The sequence below is a fragment of the Macrobrachium nipponense genome, chromosome 45 (genome assembly GCF_015104395.2).
Source record: "Macrobrachium nipponense isolate FS-2020 chromosome 45, ASM1510439v2, whole genome shotgun sequence".
Classification (NCBI taxonomy): Eukaryota; Metazoa; Arthropoda; class Malacostraca; order Decapoda; family Palaemonidae; genus Macrobrachium; species Macrobrachium nipponense.
In genome coordinates, this window is record NC_061105.1 from 51,601,103 (window position 1) to 51,612,295 (window position 11,193).

General features: G+C 40.8%; 1 protein-coding gene across 2 annotated transcripts in view; it reads left to right on the forward strand.

Moving 5' to 3' along the window:
• The window catches only part of LOC135214512 (zinc finger protein 501-like), a 79,200-nt gene that overhangs the window by 61,220 nt on the left and 6,787 nt on the right, over positions 1-11,193 (forward strand). The gene's annotated exons all lie outside the window — the stretch shown is intronic.

Below are 11,193 nucleotides of genomic sequence, written 5' to 3' on the forward strand. Positions count from 1 at the left end.
TAAGATTAAGAGTTCATTTTTGGCTCCTTTTTTTGTCATTGCCTGAAGTTTAGTATGCAACCATCGGAAAGGATAAAAATTATCATTATCATATATAAATAATGCGATATATGATAGGGCAAAAACGAAATTTCATATATAATTGTATTCAAATCGCGCTGTGCGCAAAACGGTTAAAGGTAACAAGTTACTTTTTTTTTCGTTGTAATGTAAACTAAATTGCAATTTTTTTGGTATATAACACATTGTAAAACGATAAAAGCAACACAGAGAAAATATTATCACAAAATGATGCATGAATTCGTAACGAGCGGACGTAAAAAAATATATTATTTTTAAATTCACCATAAATCTAAATATTGTTATAGAGACTTCGAATTTGTTTCAAGATGAAGTTAAATGATGGAATATTACGATACTGTAAGAGTTTTAGCTTACAATTGCAGTTTTTTAATATTTCGGACGAGTTAAAGTTGACCAAATGTCGAAATTTTTTCATAATTTTTTTTTATATGCAATTATTTCAGAAATTAGAAAAGCTACAACCTTCAAATATTTTTCCTTTTATTCTACATGAAATTGCGCACATTTTCATATATAAAACTCTATGAAATGCCTAATATAAAACTAAGTAAATTTTCTGAGAATGCGATGTACGCAATTCCTGAGATTTATGGCGGAGAATCCGCGCGCGGAGGGAAGGAAAGTTTTTTTCATAAATTCACCATAAATTGAAATATTGTTCTAGAGACTTCCAATTTGTTGCAAAATGAAGGTAAATGATTGAATATTACTAAAATATAAGAGTTTTAGCTTACAATTGCGTTTTTCTACCATTTCGGTAGAGTTAAAGTTGACTGAACGTGGTTTTTTTCTATTTATCGTGATTTATATGCAAATATTTCGAAAATGAGAAAAGCTACAACCTTCACTTATTTTTCGTTGTATTCTACATGAAATTGCGCACATTTTCATATATAAAACTTTATATAACGGCTAATTTAAAATGGTGCAAACATTACCACAATCGCACGTATGATTTTTTCAGAAGAGTTACTGCGCGGACATAAGGAAAATGTTATTTTTTTCATAAATTCACCATAAATCGAAATATTGTGCTAGAGACTTTCAATTTGTTACAAAATGAAGGTAAATGATTGAATATTACTAAAATATAAGAGTTTTAGCTTACAATTGCGTTTTTCGACCATTTCGGTAGAGTCAAAATTGACCGAAGGTTGAAAATTTGTCACTTATCATGTTTTATATGAAAATATTCAAAAATCTGAATAAAAAGCTACGACCATGGGTTGTTTTTAGTTATTGTATTGTGCATGAATTGCGCACATTCCATATATAAAAACTATGTAAGGCTAATTTTAAATGGTGCAACATTACCACAATTGCATTTTTTTCGGAAGAGTTACCGCGTGGACGTAAGGAAAAAGTTTTTTCATAAATTCACCATAAATCGAAATATTGTGCTAGAGACTTCTAATTTGTTGCAAAATTAAGGTAAATAGTTGAATATTACTACAATATAAGCGTTTTAGCTTACAATTGCGTTTTTCGACCATTTCGGTAGAGTCAAAGTTGACCGAAGGTTGAAATTTTGGCACATCATTATTTATATGGAAATATTTCAAAACTGATAAAAGTTACAATTATGAGTATTTTTTGTTGTATTCTAAATGAAATTGCACACATTTTCATATATAATACTTCATGTAACGGATAATTTAAAACGGTGCAAAAATTATGTAAAAGTGACGAAATAATTTCTGAGATGTGTCACTGATACTTTTTAGTGCGATAAGAAAGAAATTCGCGCTTGCACGCCTGCGTAACGATTGTAAACAAAACAACGCCTTGATCCGTGAACTCCCAGCATCCCCCAAGGCGCGTGATTCAAAAGTTTTCGGCTGGTAGGCCTATAAGTATTTTTCCGCAAATTTAAAAAAAAACTTTTTTGAGTCGACGTATGGTACGTCCATTCGGCATACGGGGGACATTTTGACTCGACGTTTAATACGTCCATTCGGCGTTTAAGGGTTAATAAACAGACGAAAGTAGCAGTTATCCCCAATCAGGAATTAGTCTATTTGGGGATGAGGATCAACTCAAGTGAGCTTTCGGGCTTTTCCATCCCCACAAAGAATCGAGTTGTGCCTACAGAAGGTAGTGAAATTTTTAGTTCTCTAGGAATGCTCTGCAAAGGAATGGATGAGTCTTTTGGGCACTCTATCCTCAATAGAACAGTTCGTGACACTAGGGAGGCGGCATATGAGGAACCTACAGTTCTTCCTCAGAGCGAATTGGAACAGAAAGAAGTTTCCGGACTCTTTTGTGTTCCCTATCACACAGGAAATAAAAGAGGACCTGCAATGGTGGAAGTTAAGAGACAGACTTGCAGAAGGGAGATCCCTCCTCCCGCAGAGCCCCAACGTAGTGTTCTTTTCAGATGCATCAGATCAAGGTTGGGGAGTGATTCTGGGGGAAAAAGAAGTATCAGGCATTTGGAATGCAGAACAAAAAGAGTGGCATATAAATCGAAAGGAACTGACCGCCATCCACTGGGGATTGCTGAAGTTCGCGGACAAGTTTGCAACAAAGTAGTGGCGATACACTCGGGGGAAACTCAATGTTCTTGCGGACGAACTAAGCCACAGGAGGCAAGAACTTCACACAGAATGGATGATGGATCCAGTGGTATGCCTCGAATTGAGGAAACTCTGGGGAAAACCTATGATAGATCTGTTTGCCACAGCAAGAAACTATTGTCTCCCCCTTTACTGTTCACCAGCCCCGGACCCAAAAGCATGGTCGACAGATGCGATGCTTTTTGAGTGGTCGAACAAAGACTTGTACGCTTTTCCTCCTTTCAAGATGGTGAGAGAAGTCATCAACAAATTCAGAACGCATCACAACGTCTTGATGACTCTCATTGCTCCATTCTGGCCAGCGCAGGAATGGTTTCCAGATCTTTTAGATCTTCTAGTGGATTGGCCAAGGTTACTTCCTAAGAGAACAGATCTACTCAGACAACCCCACTTCAGGAGGTTCCATCAAGGACTATCCCCTCTGTCTCTAACCGCTTACAGACTGTCCGACAACTCTTACGAGCGAAGGGGTTTTCAAGACAAGCGGCGAGAGCTATTGCGCAGTGCAGAAGGGAATCTTCAAGTAAAGTCTACCAGGCAAAGTGGGCTGTGTTTAGAGCCTGGTGTAAAGAGCATAATGTTTCGTCTTCTAAAACAACTATAACAGAAATAGCAGATTTTCTTTTATATTTGAGAACAGATAGAAATCTGTCTACTGTGACTATCAAAGGCTATAAGGCGATGTTGGGATCTGTTTTCAAGCATAGAGGATTGGAAGTGTCTTCAAATAGAGATCTTGCAGATCTCATTAATTCTTTCGATATAGAACAACCCAAAGGTTCGAAGATATTATCTTGGAACTAGATGTAGTACTTAAGTGGTTGTCGGAAACTCCGTGTGAGCCATTGCAAAGAGCATCGTTAAGAGATTTGACGAGAAAGACCTTATTCCTAGTAGCCCTGTCTACATCTAAAAGAGTGAGTGAAATAAATGCCATGGACAAGAGAATAGGCTTTGCACAGGGTAATGCGGTTTGCGCATTAACCTTGGGGTTTTTGGCAAAAAACGAGATCCCGTCCAAACCGTGGCCACGTTCGTTCAGCATCAAAAACCTCACGGACTTGGTAGGACCGGAAGAAGAAGAGAGGTTGCTCTGCCTGGTCTGAGCTCTAAAATGTTATTTACAAAGGACAGAGAAAGTTTGGGGCCTGTCCAATCGTTTGTGGTGTTCGGTAAGGAATCCGGTGCGCCCGATGTCTAAAAACGCCTTGGCGTTCTTCTTACGTAGCGTGATTGTAGATGCTCATTCACAAGTGAAAGAAACCGACCTTAATAAACTTGAAGTGAATGCCCACGAGGTAAGAGCAGTGGCAACCTCTCTCTCGTTTAAACACAATCTCTCGTTGGACTCTATTATTCAAGTAACGTATTGGAAATATAAATCAGTGTTCGCCTCGCATAATTTGCGTGATATTGAAACAGTATATGAAAATTGCAGTACCCTGGGTCCGTATTTAGCGGCGGGCACAGCATTGGGTAAGGGTTGTTGAGTTTTTTAGGGGAGCCTGGAGGTACTATGGATGTACTAGGAGTACCCTTCAGTCAAGTGTAGAGTTGGGTATGAATTTTATGGTTATGGTTGAGGTGATATGTTTTTTACTATGGTAACATTTGGTTATTTGGTAGTGCGCCCTGGGCAGGGGCATCCTTTAGTTGACCATGCTAGCCACGGACATTCCTTAGCTGCATGGGTCCCACTGTTTAGAGGACAAGCCATGGCTATACCGCCACATCGCTATGAGTTAAGATGAGCGACTTCCAGAGGCAGTAATTAACTGTTCAGCTCTCTTAACAGGTAAGGAACCAACAAGCATCTGCATGGATGCTAGCTCTAAATATATATGTTGTATTTATTAAATTTTAAAAAGTTATGAGCATATCCATGGATCCCACCTCCTACAATGTGGGATTCAGCTATGTAACTACTTGGTAAGTTGCATACATAAAAATAAAATAACTTTTTTATGATAAAATAAGATTTTATGTATACTTACCAAGTAGTTACATGATCAAGGCCCGCCCTCCTCCCCTCACATGGATAATAGGGCATAAACAACTGATTTTCGGACGGTGTTGGTTCCTCACTCCCCAGATATTGGGGGGGGGGGGTTATCACCTGACCAAAACAAACTAGCGTTCCGCGAATTTCAAAAATTCTAGCTGCCGACGGTTTTAGAAACTATAGCTATGTAACTACTTGGTAAGTATACATAAAATCTTATTTTATCATAAAAAAGTCATTTTTGTGGTAAAACTATTAAAAAAACCCAATATAAAAATTTTTAGTGGGTTTTTCTCGAGTTTCCACTAACAAAATAGGCTGTTTTCAGCATTTTTATGGGGTTCCAACTATACACGGGTTCTAACTATTCAAGGGGGGCGGAGGAGTCTGGGATGCATCCTCCACGAATACGGGGGGACCACTGTATATACTTGGAGCTACCAGCTGTAATCTTAGCAGGCAATGCAACACCTAATAGAGCCTGGATATGAGCAAAAATAATATGTTCTTGTTTACCAAACCTCTCCTTTAACATGTTACAAGCAATAGGATAATTAACACTATGGAGGAGTAATGATAGTTTATATTTGACAACATCTCCAAAAGTTGTGTGTGAGAGAGAGAGAGAGAGAGAGAGAGTGGTGGAAGAATGAATGGGAGTGGTTAAATGGCGGTCGGAAGCATGTCTGTTGTGGCGCTCTGTAGGAAGTCAGTGGAAGTCTGTTGCGAGAGTCGGAAGAAGCAAGGCAGTTATTGAATTCGCAGAGTTGGTTTGGTAGCATTTGTCCGTTGGTTGTTAGTTAAATTTGTGGTATTTGATTGATTTTGGTGCTGTAAAGTTGTTGTGTGCGTGTCTGTCTGGTTTTGGTGAAGTTGAAGAGGTTGGGGGTGCATTTTCGGTGTCTGTGAGTGGTGGTTGGGGCAGTGTTGGTTTTGGCAGGTTGTTGTGCTTCTGTAAGTCGGGTGGTTGTTGTGTTCTTTCGGGCTGTTGGTGTTCTTCGTGTGCAGTTGTTTGTCAGGTTGTTGAGTTGTGGTGGGTTTCTTGGTCTCGGTTGGTGTGTGGTTGGCCTATCCAGCGGACAGCACAGCCTAGCCTATCTGGAGCCAGAGGTGAGTACCTGTTTGTGTTTTTTTGTTCTGTATGTAGGTATGGGTCAATTGTCCTGCTGTATTTTGTAGTGTTAAGAGGAAAGTGTGATTGAGGGTGGGTTTGGTAGCCAGACAGGTTAAGTTTATGTGGGGGAAATTTGCTGCTTTCTCATAAGCTTGTGATCCCGCCACAACGCTAGTCTGGGATAATGCCTGAATCACTGTTCTTGCTTCTCCTTCCAACAGTGACTGTAAATAACAAAATTTACTTATAGTAGGAATATCACTTTCATCTACTTAAGCAACAAACCTATCCCAGAATGATTGCCATTTAGTTAAAACTCCACTGAATTTGGACAACTCCAATTTAGGTAATCTCACATTAACATTGCATGAAGAAATGACAGAAGCAGAACTGCTTTCACTAGGCCTAACCTTTGGGTAGCCTGTATCCTCGGAGCTCTTACCTCTCGCTGAAACTTATCTGCATACTCAATGTCCTTGGAATCGCTGAAACTTATCTGCATACTCAATGTCCTTGGAATCGCTGAAACTTATCTGCATACTCAATGTCCTTGGAATCGCAAATTTCCAATTCCAGCATTAACTGCACCTCATTCAAGGTGGCCAGACGCTTGTCAAATTCATCAAAGGCGTCTTGTAACTCCACTTTGGTCACATTCAGATCATCCAACAATGCAGTGGTCCCCCTGTATTTGCGGGATGCGCACCAGACCACCCCTCCACAAATAGTTAGAATCCGCAAATAGTTGGAACCCCTATAAAAACGCTGAAAAGAGGCTATTTTATTAGTTAAAACTCAAGAAAAACCCACTAGAAATTTTTATACTTGCTTTTTTTAATATTTTTATCACAAAAAGTGCATTTTATGATGAAATTGATTAAAAAAAACAGGAATTTCTGGATATTTCTCATAGAAAAATACCGCTAATAGGTGAATTTTCCACGAATAATGCGGGGAAACATTCCCGAGAGAAATCCACAAATGCGTGAGTTCCTTAATTTTTCTTCCTTCATTCTGCCTTACTACACATGGGACTCAGCAACTTGGTCACCAAATTTTTGTTCTACTCAGCCAGCAACAATCGGATTGAACAAAGACAGAAGACGTCAAAGCAGGAAGAGAAGATTCAGCATTCAAATAAGGTGCCATTTTACCAAGCTCTTCTTTTTATTTTCGTTAAGTCAAATGCAAAATTTCCCAGATAGCTCTTGGTAAATTAATACTATCAGTTATCCAAACATAAATAATCATCTTTTACACCCAAATTAATTAAAACAAAAGGGGAAAAATAAAAGAAAATTATTTTACAAAATAAAATTAATCTAAAAGGAAGTTTATTCATATCCAACAAGCTCTTGTTCTCAGTTACTACAGGACAGGGATTGCCTTCTTGACTTTTGTCACAATCTTCAAATCATGATAAATGTCGAAGTCCAATCTCAATTCCAAGCAGAAGATAAAGTACCTGGGCATGTTGACAGATACGGTAGCAGCAAGAATCTACCCCTCAGACTCTCAAATCAGCAGATTCAGGAAGGCATTGGAGCAGTTTCCGTCTTGGCAGGAGCAGCCAGCGCCGCTTTAGCAAGTCGTGATAGGTCACCTGTCATCCTTGGAGAAGCTGATTCCTCATGGGCGAGCTTCACCTTTGGTCTTTCCAGTGGAGACTGAGGGAGTTTTGTTCACAGCCTCGAGATCCTCATTCCTTTCTCGTCCCACTCTTGCAGGATGTGAGAGAGGATTTTGTAGACTCGTGGCTAGACGTCAGGACATCTTAATAGGAGTAGATCTTATTACCCCCCCCCCCTTTCTGGACATGCTTCTGTTCTTGGATGCATTGACCGAGAGATGAGGCAAAAATTTAGAGGAGTTGCCGACTTCAGGGGTGTGGAACCGTCATGACACGCACCTTCACATAAGTATCCTGGAACTCAAGGCTACCTTCCTAGCCCTCCAAGAGTTTCAGGAGTGATTGGGCACTGCGGTACTGATGAGTGACAATACCACAGTAGTAGCATATGTCAACAAGCAAGAGCGTCTTCTATCCCATTCACTTCACCAGTTGACGATGTAGGTGCATGAGTGGGCAATAGCCCACTTGGTAGAGCTTTTGGCCAGGTACATTCCAGGCAAGAGGAATGTAGTGGCCCACAACCTCAGTCACCAGAATAAAGCATAACAGAAAGACTGTTCATCCTGTGGGGGCGACCTGTTGTAGAGCTTTTCACCACCAAGTACAACAGGAAGTTACAGACTTTCTCTGCTCCATTGTACCGGACCCATGGGCCACTGCAGAGGACAGTCCAACATCCGTGGAACAACCTCGAGAAGTACATATTTCCTCTGTTTTGTCTGATTTGCATTGTGATCACCTGAGCACCTTAAATCTCAGGATGAATCTGGTGACTGACAAATGGTCTCAGGACATTTGATATCCTGATCTTCCAGCTCTGCTCTCAGGCACCAAGAGAAATTCCGCCCTGGCACAACCTTCTTTACAATCCACATGTAGAATGGTACCACCAGGCAGTGTATTCCTCGTGTCCTCACGGCTAGAGTTTATCTATCATCTCTTGTGAGCGAGAGGCTCTTCTCGCCAAGCAGCAGCAGAGACGACCTGATGCCTCAGACAGTCCTCTGCAGCAGTATACCAGGAAAGTGGGCCTTCTGTCTTCTGTAGTCAATGCCGTAGGTGGGTCTCTTTCCAATCAGAGCCACTATTTAGCAGGCCGTGGATTTCCTCATTTTCCTTCATCGAGAGAAGCTTCACTCCATACTCCACTTCATATGTAAAAAGGGTGTAGGGCCGGCCGCATTAGGCCTAGTCTGAAACCTGTGGGGGATGTGACTTGTGTTTAAGACCCTGACTCGTACGCCGTACGAGCTCTTACAAGTCGTCAGACAGGGATCTGACCCTGAAGACTGATTACTTGCTTGGCCTGGCATTGACGAAGGGTGTTAGAGAACTTTACAGACTTTCCTTTGATGTAAAGCACTCAAGGGGATGGGGATCAGTTACGCTCGATTTCATCCCAGACTTCGAAGCAAAGACTCAGAACCCATCGGTCCCTGACGCTAGGTTCGAGTCCTTTACAATCCCCTCCCTAGAGGATTTTGTTGGTGATGATCCAGACTAGATGCTGCTCTATCCCGTTAGCATGCTACACTGCTATCAGAAGAATACTTAACATCTCCAGCCTGAGTCTTGACAGCTCTTCGTTAGCACGGGAGTTCCAAGAAAGAGGCGTCCAAGAGCATTATTTCTTTCTGGCTTCCTGAGACTATCAGGAAAACATACTCTACTGCTGGAAAGATGGCACCAGTATATACCATTCGTCCTAGAGCTTACGAGGTCAGGTGAATTGGCCCTTCCCTCACATTCCGTAAGAACCTGTCGGTTCACCAGACCACTGAAGGCGGGGGTGTGGTCACACCAGACCACCTTCACTTCTTGTTACCTTCGGGATATTGGACACAGGTCCTTGGGACTGGTGGTGGCTGTTCAGCAAGTTTGGTAGCTTACTCAACGACTCTTAACAGGACAAGGTTGCATCTCGCCTACGTTAAATGTGGGTATGACTGTGGGAGTTACTGGGTCTCTTTCATCACCTTTCATCCTACTCTTTTTTTTTTTTTTTCTTTGGGCACAGTACATAGACCGGCACATGCTTGACCATGCAACCAATGAAAGGTAAGACACTCTTTAGAGCTACCAGTCTATGTTTTTTAATTAGATTATGAATGAGGATAAGACATAAGACAACCCAATAGTCGCAATTGCCTTATTGTCTTTACGTATGGGGATACATCCCTCTCTCATATGAAATAGCCCAGAAGTCTGACTTTTGATCACCTAGTTCTTTTAGTCCAATCAAATTGTCAGACTTTATTTCCTTCCTCACTCTCATGTCCAGGAATAATATCTCAGGAATGGTGAACTCCAGTCAGATCATAGAGTCTCGCTCATATTCCTCCCACCAATAAGCGAGTATCCCTATTGTAAAAGACCAAGGGTTTGTGTATCATGTAGAAACAAATCACAGTTTTTAAAGTAAATTGTATTTTTCGTAACTTTACAAACCTGAGTTCCTTTACACTAATGCCCACCTCATGCCCCCTTATGGTGGCCTCACACTAGACCTTTATTTCTCCAGCAGCGAGCCGTTGTTGCCGAAAATGGAAAACCGGGAGCTTTTAGCTCGAGATTTTGGCTTCCCGGCTGGACGGGAAGCAGCGGGCACGAACCTCGAGCAACCGCGTAGTGTAAACAAACAAGATGGCTGCTGCTAATAGGACGTACTCTCAGATCTTTGGCTTCTCTTCTCCTGAGCCACTCTCGAACCCACAAATGTTTTTTTGTTAATCTTGCATTCACGTAAGATTCTGAGAAAACACATCACTGCAGCACGTCTTGCAACAGTCCGACAATTTCTGGGCGCCATGATGATATCAGCTGATCAGTTTTGTTTACTTTTTCCTACTGCTCCTCAAAACCACGAGGTCCTAGTGTGACAATACACTTTTACTCGCGAGCATCGGCTGGATGCTGGCCAAAACTGCGGGCAAGAAATGACTAGTGTGATAACAGCTTTACACTAATGCCCACCTCATGCCACCCCTCAATCTGTTACCCACCCTTAAAGCAAATTGGAATGGTTATGTCCAGTTGGGACTCCCAACTACCAAATTGGTAGTTAACTACCTTACCACCTTGTTTGAAAGTGCAGTGGCTGATTCTAGCCTTTGCCTTAAGTAATTGCTATTGTAAAGGACCTCAGGTTTGTATAGTTAGGAAAAATACAATTTATTTTTAAAAATTATGATTTTTTAACTGATATAGCAATTGTTTTTCATGTTTGTGCCAGATTGATTCCTGGTTGATTCCTTTGTGGTGTGAAGAGTCATGTTCTGTATAAGAATACTGTGAGTCTTACAATGGACCTGGCTTACGACATTCAGAGGTTACGACACTTTTCAAATATATTCATTAGAAATTATTTCACTGTTTACAATGCATGTTTTTGGGTCCCGATGCTTACAACACTGATCTGCCTGAAGAAATATGGCTCTAAAATGGCAGAATAATCAAAATTTTTACTTTTTTTAATGATAAAGTCAATAAAAATGCAGTTTACATCTTTTTTTTAAATCCACCCAAAGCATTTATAATGAGATTTTCTTAGGATTTTGACGATTTTTCAGCTTACAACGATTTTCGTCTAGCGATGCAACATAGGAATGGAACTCTCATTGTAAATTGTGTGGGTCTGCCTGTACAATTCTTGTACTGAATGCCAGAGTACTTTTACTCTCCTAAATTATCTCAATGTTGGCATGAGAATTCCTACTGGAGAGAAACCACTCACTTGCTCTTCGTGTCCAAGTAGTTTTTCTTCATTCTCAAAATACACATCAGA